The sequence below is a fragment of the Frankliniella occidentalis genome, unplaced genomic scaffold, assembly GCF_000697945.3.
Source record: "Frankliniella occidentalis isolate FOCC.00 unplaced genomic scaffold, Focc_3.1 Scaffold26, whole genome shotgun sequence".
In the NCBI taxonomy this organism is placed as follows: Eukaryota; Metazoa; Arthropoda; class Insecta; order Thysanoptera; family Thripidae; genus Frankliniella; species Frankliniella occidentalis.
The window spans coordinates 1,883,586-1,893,660 of record NW_026267156.1 but is presented as its reverse complement, the minus strand read 5'-3'; the positions used below and the strand labels follow the sequence as shown (position 1 = coordinate 1,893,660).

Genomic DNA, 10,075 nt, shown 5'->3' with positions numbered 1-10,075 from the left:
CTCTCCTCCACTCCCCCTCACCACCCCTCTCTCTCTTTTTCCTCTGTCGAAGATTGGGCGAGCGGCGAGCAAGCGCGAAGAGGAGAGACAATACTCCTTCTACGTGTATCTATCAAATAGGTGGGGTGCGGCGGGAGAGTCAGTCTTCGTTGTTTCTGGTTAGGCTGGTTCGGAGATGCAGAATATTGATGATCGGTTTTTAAAAAGAAATTCGAAGCTCATTGATGAGTGTCTCTCTTGGAGAAGCGAACGAGACGGAATTCGATTGAATGATAATTTCACCTGCCAGCAATAGAAGTACACTATTACTTATCTTTAGTTTTTTCTCGTAGCTCCGGGGATAAGTTACATTTGACGTCCCTAATGTGACCTTAGCTCGACATCCTGCTGTGCAAAGGCTAGAGACGTCGGGTCGGCAGTCTGGGTAGGCAGGCGTCTATATCACTTTGGAATGACAACCGTTGCCTTTTTTTTCTCCTTTAAATCCCCCTACTCTTTTTACCTGTCGCCCGCTTGACTAAACGCTCGGCGGAGGTGGTCAATCCGGCGGGCGTTATGATTCCTAAGAACATTTCGACGTGTGCCGTAGGGGTAGAAGCTGCAGCATGTCGGTATGAAAAATCCTCCGTCACTTTGGACAGGTGGTTGAATAAATCCAAGCCGTCATACGCCTCGCGCCGACGATGCGTTCGGAAACGATCGGGTAGGCGCGCGGGGTTATCCGAACGCGATCCTCGAGCGGCAGCAGCGGTGCGGAGCAGAGCGCATCCGAGTCGAACTCCAGTCAGCAGTTCGCGCTGGAGCGCCAACTTTGACATTGAAGGGGCAAAGCGCGAGGAAAAGAGGATGCGAGAGAGAGAGAGAGAAAGAGAGCGAGTGAGTGAGCGCGCTCGCGCGCGCGCGCGCGCGCGAGAGAGAGAGAGAGAGAGAGAGAGAGAGAGAGAGAGAGAGAGGGAGAGAGAGAGAAGAAAACGAGAGAAAAGAAGAGAGAAAAGGAGAGCGGGAGGGCGGTGAGAGAAGAGAGTGCGTTTTGCCCACATCTGTTTTTGCGCGCGCATTCTCGGACGTGGCGCGCGCGCTAACGCTAAAGTGAGCCATTACGGGCCGCGCTGATGTAGTTTTGAACGCGCGACGCGGGAATGCCGCGGCGTGGCGTGGCGTGGCGCGGCGCCGGAAGGCGATTTGTCGGTAAAGGAGCGCGCGCGGCGGTGGCGAGGGGAGGGGCCTAGGAAGCAGCCCGTGGTGTGCGTGTGTGTGTGTGAATGTGATTTAGTGTGTGTGTGAGTCGGTGTGTGTTGCCCCTCCTTTTAGTGTTTTTTTCTGTTTTTTGTGTCTTTAAAAAGAGTTTTTTTTTGTGTTTTTCTTTTAAAACGTTGTTGACTGTGAGTGTTTGGTGCCCGTCTCTAGTTTTTTGTGTTTTTTGTTTTGTTTTGAGACATTTTTTCTTTCCCTTTTTTAATAGGAATCTACTCTTTGCCGCCCACACTCGTCCTCCTGCGCGGAAATGTAGACCACCACCAAGGTATGTGAATAGAAAACTCAGTTACCTGGTTCCTGCATCTTTTGCCTGGCAGAGGAAAAATCAGGTTAATTACACTGCAAACTCTGTTTTAGTCATTTGGTCTTTCACTTGTAGTTATTTCTTGTTATGTAAGGATTGAAGCATGTTCTCAGTTTTGCTCCGTGCTAGCTAAACTCTATTCTATTGTAGAGTCGTGTCTGAAATAGTTGCACACCATGTATGATTTTTTCTATGAAATTTTCTCGAATCAACAAAATCTTTTATTTTTTTCATCGTGTCTTCTTAAAAGGTCTTGCTCCTATGACATTAAAATCAAGTAATTAAAATGCGAGTCAACGTGATAATTGCTTTCAGTAGTGTCTTAAGTGTCTTGCCAAGTGCCGCTTGCTGTGCTATTTCCCAACCGAAAGTGTCCTTTGGCGTATCGAATGCCCCGCCTGGTCGGGGTCAGGCCATGTGGAGCAGATAGCCTTCATCTCTGATCTGGGGCCCCTGGCGACCCTTAGGGACCCCCTCAGGGGACCCGGGGGACCCCCGCCTCGTCGGGACCCCTGCCGGTGCACCTCGCGGTCGTGGAACATTTCATTCAGTACGCCGCGGCGGAGGAACTTTGCCAAGAAAAGGTCGAAGAGAGGGAAAAGGGGGAATAAGAGAAGCGGGGCGGGGGGCTAGAGCATTGGAGGGGACGCGGACATCTTGCGTAAAGCCAAGGTGTCACTTTCCATTGACACGCTTCGGTGTCGTTGCAAACGTTGGAATTCAAATTAAATTTTACCACGCTCTGCTCGCTTCCTTGAGAATGAAAAACGCTCACCGTCACCGTTATTTACTAATTCCTACAAAATTCCCGTCATTGTGTTTAGATGGATGAACGGTACTGCGTTTTTATTTTTACTTTATGAGTATAAACTGTAAGTTCGCGGGCCGCATACTTGCGCGGTGGGAGTGGCTACCGTGCCGTTTTGCAAGCGCGGGCGGCGCGCGCAGCTCACAGACGCGTGCGTTGTCTTGTCCGGTGGCACGTCTGAAATTTATTGAGGCTGCCGCCGTCAAGGGTGTAGGGTGGGGGAGGAGGGGGGTAGTGAAGGATGGGGATGGGGCGGCGCTCGAGGCTGACCCGCCGACCTACCGACCTCGCCGCGCCCCGCCACGCCCAAGTCGCGACTAGAGAGTTGACCGACGCGGCGGCCACAGCCACTCCCCGCCCTGCCTGCCGCCGTTGTCCGCGACCGCCCGAGGGCAGTGTAGGAGGCGAGCACCTTCGCGACAGCGGCCGGCAGCCTTGTGGAGAGAGAGAGAGAGAGAGAGAGAGAGAGAGAGAGAGAGAGAGAGAGAGAGAGAGAGAGAGAGAGAGACTGTGTGAGAGATGTATTCATATTCTGTCTCAGCGTAGCGCCTGGCGGGTGGGCAGTTCCGCTGCGCGCCGGTGCCACCGCGTTGCCTACCCGTCAGGCGCTCGGAAGCGCCGCGCGCGTAAAAGAGAGCTGCAGCAGGAAACGTAGCACCCCGGAGTCAGAGCGGCGCCGGTGGGGGGTCGAATCTGGTGCCGCCTGAATGGTTGCGGCTGCTGCCGCCCCTGCCGCGATTGCGGCACGCGGCTCTCACGTACAGTCCGTGCCGAAAAGGTCAGGCGCGACACATGCGCCGGGCCACCGTGCGCGTCACCCCGCCGACGCCGCCGCACACGCCTCGCCTCCCGCTGTTGCTGCTGCTGCTGCTGCCTGGCATGGCGACGTGATAAATTTCTCGCCGCGAGGTTCTTTACGAGAAAAAGGCTTTGGCCGGTGCTGCTGCTGCTGCAAGGCACCACTGGCCGGCGCCGCGACGATAGGGTGAAGAAACACGCGCGGAGCCTTGTGCGTAAAGCATTTTTACCACGCGCACAAATGCACTGCCGCACTGTGTGTGTGTGTGTTTGTGTCTGTGTGTCTGTGGGAGCGGGTGGTGGTGGAAGGGCGTTACTTTTCAATGGGCAGCTCTCTTACTTGCAGCGTTGACCGGTCGGTCTGCAACGAGCAGGCAGCAAAAGGCGCAGTAGTCGTCATCATTTGAGCGCCGACTCTACTCTCCTGCTCATACTCGGTCGCCGCGTCCTGTCCGGGCAGCGGTGCCTCTGCGCCTGGCTGCAACATTAGCCTGGTATGCACAGGAAACCCCCCTAGTGCGTGAATGTCGCACACTTGGAGGCGCGAGTGAATTTCTATATTTGTACGCTTGTGCAACCATGCCAAATTCCGAGGAAATTGTTTGCCCTTATACGCGTGCAAGTGTGAGGATTAGAGTTCACACACCTACTAGCTATGCAACATTCACACATAATAGTTTCCACACCCAGGAAATGGTATCCTTAAACCAAGGAATTTCCTTTAAAAAATACTAGGTAATTTTCGACCTTGGTTTAAGGTTTTTCCATCAATTTCAAGGAAATTAAGTTGATCTAAGGAAATTCTCGAGTTAAAGACTATTTTCCTTGTATTTTTTTGAGGTAAAATAGCGTTGAAGCAACGCATTTCACCTTGTTCCATGACTATCATTTTCTGGGAGCAGTGCGGGTTACCCCGCGACGGGCGCTTCGCTCTCGCGCTCCCGCTGCAGCAGTTGGGGGCGCTTGCATTTGAATACGGGAGGGTCCCCTTGAGGGTCCCCGCCCCTCTGCCGGGCTGACATTTGGCTCGGCTGCGACACTCTTTGTGTCGTTGCGAAAGGCAACCCCCTGGGAGACAGGCACGCAGCGCTTGGGCGTAGGAGCTCACTAGAGCCTCTGCCCGTCTGCCACAGGTCCTCTCGTGTCACCTAGTCGTTTTGATACGTTCGACCTACGTGAGCTGCAGCAGCACGGACTTCCTGCACTTTCACAAGTTTGCTACCAAATTATTTGTTCCGATATTTTCTTGTAAATTTTCATTAATTGTTGTATTATAAGATCATTTTTTTCATCAGTGTAAACTTCCAGTATTTTTCGCATAATATATGAAGCTTTATTCTTCGTGTAGATAAGCATATCTTCACCGCGTGGAGGGCCTAAACGCACGACCGCACTTGTAACGAACCCAGTGACCTATGCATCCCGCGCTCGGTCGCACAGTTGTATAGCCTGCTCTTTGTTTGCTCGGGGCGGGTGCTTGTGGTACGGCACGGGTGCTGAAGTGTCTCTCCCGTTTGGTCCGCTGGCTGCTGCGCGATTAAGATTCCTGCACTGCTCGTCTCTTGTTTATCTTAGAAAAGGGATGGGTGCAGAGCGGCCTGTTGTTAACCGTATTCAATCATCCGGGCCGGACGGGCTGAGTGAAAACTGCACGCTTAAGCGATCAACGCCGCGCCTCAAGCGCCTCTAGCGGCGAGGCGGGGCGGGGTCCCTTCCCGGGCCGGCGGGCTGGCCTGGTGTGATGATGCCCCACCGCCGATGGGGTTTTTGGCTCATTAGCGGAGGGCCAGCCGACTGGCTGATCCGGCCGTTGAGTAGAGCGTGAGCTGATAATATAGTTTACGATCAAACCTATACCGAACCAAGCGTTTTTTCCCTTTAGAAAATATTTTTAAAATTTTCTGTTTTGAAGAGGATTAAAGGGGGTCAGTTATTGGGGAACGCTCACTGAGCTTCGTGTATGTATTCTTTTAAATACCTCTGTGTAATTCACGTCGAATTTCTTACGTAGATAGACAATTTTAACGTGTAGCTTTTCCGAAAGTATGTGAACGACTTTATTTCGTTGCAATGGATCAATATTATACGTAATCTCATGCATGCACACAAACTTAGCTATGTATACATACGAATCCTTAGTACGGGCTGGAGCGAGCCTGAACGGGCTGGAGCGGGGCGGTGGTTGATGCGTGTCCTTGGCCTGTGGCCTGCCCGCGGACTGCCCGTCGTGGACTGCCCATAGGCCTCCAGCCATGTAGTCTAGCCTGGCTCTGCCTGTGGCCGAGCAGCGTCAGAATCATCTCACTCTCTTTCTCTGTCGCTCTTGGGTATGCAAGAGGGGTAGAGAGGAAGAGGTGCGAGGATCGGTTTGCTGGTTCGGGACGTTTGAGCTTGCGTTTGAGTCGCGGTCTCTCAGACTCTCTCTCTCCCTCGCTCGGTGTGCGTATCCGGGTGTGCCGGGGTGTGCGACTGTGCATGTATCGCACACCACCGCGTCAGCGTAGGACCTAAGTCATAGAAACACATGGCATTCTTTTAAAAAACTGATAAGAGACTCTTGATTAATGAAAATTTTATGCATTATACAAATTGTGGATTAGAAAAAAAGGCATATTCGCACGCAAAATGTGAAACGTTCGCCAAACGTCGTAAAGCTCACGGCCCGGCACCACAGTGCGCCCCGTTAACTTATTTCCCGTTCTAAATATTCTGTTCCAACGGCGGTAATTGGCCGAGCGCACGCGGCAGAAATCGCTAGTTTTTATCATTATGCTGTACGCAACGGAGCAATGGGGAAACGTCTCAATTTTCGCGTAATGTCCCCATGTGCCCACATCATAATCGTATATCGGGGGATATAAGAGTAGAGTCATTTGTCGCTATGAAAAACGTCTATCGCTGTTGTGTGTGTGAACTGCAAGCTTGTAATTTTCTCCTTGTTCAATTAATAAGACAGCTTATGTTAGTGATAAACGAAACTGTTTTCCAACCAACAGATGTGCGTTGCGTTCGGAGGGTCCGGGGAAAGGGGGGAGGGGGGAGGTCGGCGGGCGTCAAGGTCGCGGGCACTCTGTCTTTTGTTGTGCCTATTGGTATTGCGATCAATTTGGCAGCCTCCTTGTCCTTTGGCGTGGCCCGGCCCGGCGGCCCGGCCGGCCCGGCCCTCCCGGTCGTGCCTCAGATTGCGTGCCGTATCGTGTCCGAGGCTGATCCCTCATTGTTCGGCTGCCGCGCCGCTGTCTTGATTTTACAGCGAGAGCCTTTAGCCTCGGCTTAAGGCCCGGCCCCGGAGGCCCGGCGGCCCGATGACGAGGAGATTAATGAAGGAGTCCAGAGATAAGCTCAATAAGTGAATAATCGTGTGGTCTTACCCCCCCCCCCTCTTGCCCACCCCCTTTTCCGGTCTGTTCAATTGTTGTTTGTTGTTCTTTTTGTTTTGTTTTGCAACATGCCTTTATCAGTTTATTTTTGCTTCCATGGATGCAACTTTCGTCTTAATAAAAAAAATCAGTCAAAATTATTCGTGTTTTTAAAAGACATACTGCGGCGTAATAATAATAATACTAATATAGAAATGGAAATACAATTATAATAATGTGGTAGTGATATCATGATTAACCTTGTTGATGATCGCCGTTTCGTCGTGCTCTAGCCGCAGCCTCATACTTTGCGCCGTGAAGCCTACGCGCTTGCTCCGCGCTGCTCGGCGCTGCCACGCATGCGTGCGTCCTTCGGTGCAGCGGGTCCATGAGTCCGCTCGGTTTTTACGGCCGGCCGCCGCTTTCTGCTGAAATAATGGAACGCGACGGCCGCCCCGAACGGCCGGGTTATTTTGGGCGGCCGGCGCTATCGAGGCCCCCGCTGCGGCACTAATGGCGCGCACTTCTGGTACCACTCATGGCGAAATGTGAGGCGCGGGCGGCGCGGGTTATTTTCTCAATTTTCGTTTTCTTTGGTTTTTCGTGTTTGTTGTCAGTGATTCTTGGTATATTTCCAATGGCAACATGCCCGCGCTCAAGTATGGTGCAGTGCCACAATACCACGTAATAGTTTTTAGGGGCCTGCTTCCAAAACTAGAGCCCGTTTTGAGGTTTAGAATAATTTCTGTGGCACTTTCCCTTTACTCGAGTAAAGAACGGATCCATACTCGTAAATACAAGTAGTTTGGGAGCCATTATAAATAAGTTTGGGTAAGATTTCTACTATACCGTACCATGGCGTCGGAAATACGTTCATTTTATTATGAGCGCAAAAATCACCTAGAGCGCCGCACAGAAAGAACCCCACTAATTTTTGTACGGCCCTTACGAAATGCCGCTCAAATTATCTGTAGCGATGATAATTGCGTCCCAGGGCTGCCAACCTGCCGGAGCTCCAGCGCCAGCGCCTTCGTGGTGGTTGGCACTACTGCCGTGCAGACCGCCGAGCGGCTCCATGCGCCTCACCGCGCCACGCCGCGCCGCCGCCTTGGCCGCGAATACCACCGCACTGCAGTGTGGCCCTTAAAGTTATGCAATGCAGAGTCTTCGCGTCCCGCTGCAGCAGCAGCAGCAGCAGCCAAGCGCCTGCCATGTGTGTTTGTTGGAGTCTCCACGTTATTATTGTTATATCCTCCAAAGTGCAAGGTAAGCTCGTGAAAATGTTATTTCCCCATCGTAAATCAATCAAAATTTGATCGGAATTTTACCTCCAGTAAACTAAAAAAAAAAAAGGTTGATGTCGGAAAATTGATGCTTTTGCAAAGTTGATCTGATGTGTGTGAACTTGGGCCGTACTTCTGGGGAGTAGCAGAGTATGGCAGTTTACTCTCCTTCATGCTCTCTTCTCTCTGCCTCTCTTTCTCTCCTTCTCCCTCTTTCTCCGTTCGCACCTCCTCACGAGCGGCGCGTTGCGTCACTCCCCTGCCTCCCTTCCCCTCCTCGCGCCTCTCAGGGGCACGGCTATGAGCTTCTTTTTACTGCTCTTTGCGCGCGGTTCTGCTCAATTACGGTCGGTATGACTGTCGCCGCCAGACAAACCACAGCCGTGTAATGTATCGGTACGTGGCGCAGTTAAACAAGTATATTTATAGAAGAAAAAAAGAACACGTCGATTATTTACCGTTTTTTTCTGAAATTGTTGTTAATTCGATGGAAAGTTACTAATGATTGTATGTACGGCTGAAACAAACACATGTGTGGCTAGCTGAAATGTAACTATAATTTGTGATAGAAGGCCCCTTCTCCACCCAAAATTTTTCTTGGAAAAATGAGCGAGATAAATGTGTTAGAATTTTCGAAGATGTCCTAATTTGCCCACAATTTCTGTTGTGAGTGATGTGCCAACCATTTATGTGCATGTTACGTGTCGTTGAGGTATTGTGTTTTGCCACATGCTTGTTTATAGAGTATTTTGTTGAGCTATGTGACGTGGTTATCTCTGATTCAATTAAAGAAAAAAAAATATGATGCTGCTGCTGCTGCGGTGTTAAACACAGTATTGCGGTACGTTTAGTGGCGCCCGCGGCCTTCTAGTGGGCACCACGACTATAGCAGTGCTGCCACCATCGCGGAGCTGCGCGGAGCTCAGCCTATTATTTATACTGGTTAGTCATCGAGTGGTATATTCTCTCTGTAGCGTGATGCATGTCCGCAATCGTGTCCACGCCCTGTGACCCCCGCGCGCGCGCTCCTTCCGCCACGCCCCGCCACGCCCCGCCACGCCCCGAGTCTATCTGATTGTCATGATTCCTTATCGGCATCCAGACATAGAAGGAGGAGGAGCCCGGGGCGTGGCGGGGCGTGGTGCAGCGCGGGGCGTGCCTTGGCGGGGCGTGGCGGAGCGTGGCGGGGTGCGGCGGGGCGTGGCGTGTTGCCTAATCCATTTGGCCCGCCGCCCCATTGTCCCAATGTGTCAAACGTGTCTAATGAGGGGCACTGAGCTGCATGGGAGTCGGGCACGCTCACGTGTGTGACGTCCAAAGGGCAAGCCTGCCCCCCCCCCCCTTCCCCCCATGTCTTTCCCCGACTCTTACCTCCGTCTTTCCCGTAGTGATGTAAATATGACAGCAAGATAATAATCATGTTAAACCCCTGGGGCCAAAATCCACCCCCTTTTACCGTCCCTCAAAAAGATTTGTTTTATTTAAAACGGGTATAACATGTTAAATTCATTCTCCAAATGTCACCCTTTACAATGAGACGTTACGAATAGTAGAAACTTTTGGACCGTTCCGAGTTCACTATCTATGTGGAACAAGTTATGATGGCTATACTCCAAGCCAAAAGGGTTGCAATTCTTCCAGCGGTTGTAGTGTACCGAGCGCGGTATTAACCCCGTGGACCCGCACCCAGCCGCCTGATGCAGTGTGGCACCTGTCGGGGGATCTTCATGAAGGTAATTGATTCATTTCCCTTTTGGTCGCTGGGGCGTGGCGCGCGGCTTGCCGTAGTCCAAGTCTGGCCACGGTGGCCTACATTTCTCATGTCTCTCTCCCTCCCTCCTCTTTTTCCCTTTCTTCCTCCTTCTCTGTCTCACACACATACCGAATCGTATCATATAAGCTGGACGGTTAATTTTCCCCGAAATTAGATTCCATCTTACTCTTACTTCTCGGGAGCTTTCTTTTGACAGGTTTTAATTGAGCCGTACACGACTCCTGCTTTGCCGTACATAATATTTAAGGTTCAGTTTATTGTTAGAATGTGTATGCAACTTTTTTCCATAATTTTTGCAAAGCAAGTCTAATGCCCGTCTCTCTTACCCTTGTATTTCTGTATTTTTTTTTCTGCGCGGTGTGCTCTCGTTTCGCGCTGCACGTAGACATGGACGCGATCTGCCTAGGCGCGTTGAGAGATCGAGAGAGTGAGAAGGATCCGGTTTTCAGTCAAATTCTGTACAATTTTTCTCGCGGTAGATGCGCGCGCCGG

At 51.5% G+C, this 10,075-nt stretch overlaps 1 protein-coding gene across 7 annotated transcripts in view; it reads left to right on the top strand.

The window, feature by feature from the left end:
* LOC113208659 (uncharacterized) overlaps positions 1 to 10,075 on the top strand; it is a 199,034-nt gene that overhangs the window by 48,918 nt on the left and 140,041 nt on the right. For 6 of the 7 annotated variants that reach the window (XR_008010907.1, XR_008010906.1, XM_052265337.1 and 3 more), the window contains exon 2: positions 1,463 to 1,522. The exons of the other annotated variant lie outside the window; for it this stretch is intronic. The gene's annotated coding sequence lies outside the window, so the exon portion shown is untranslated. The remainder of the gene's footprint in view (positions 1 to 1,462; positions 1,523 to 10,075) is intronic. 7 annotated transcript variants of the gene reach the window in all.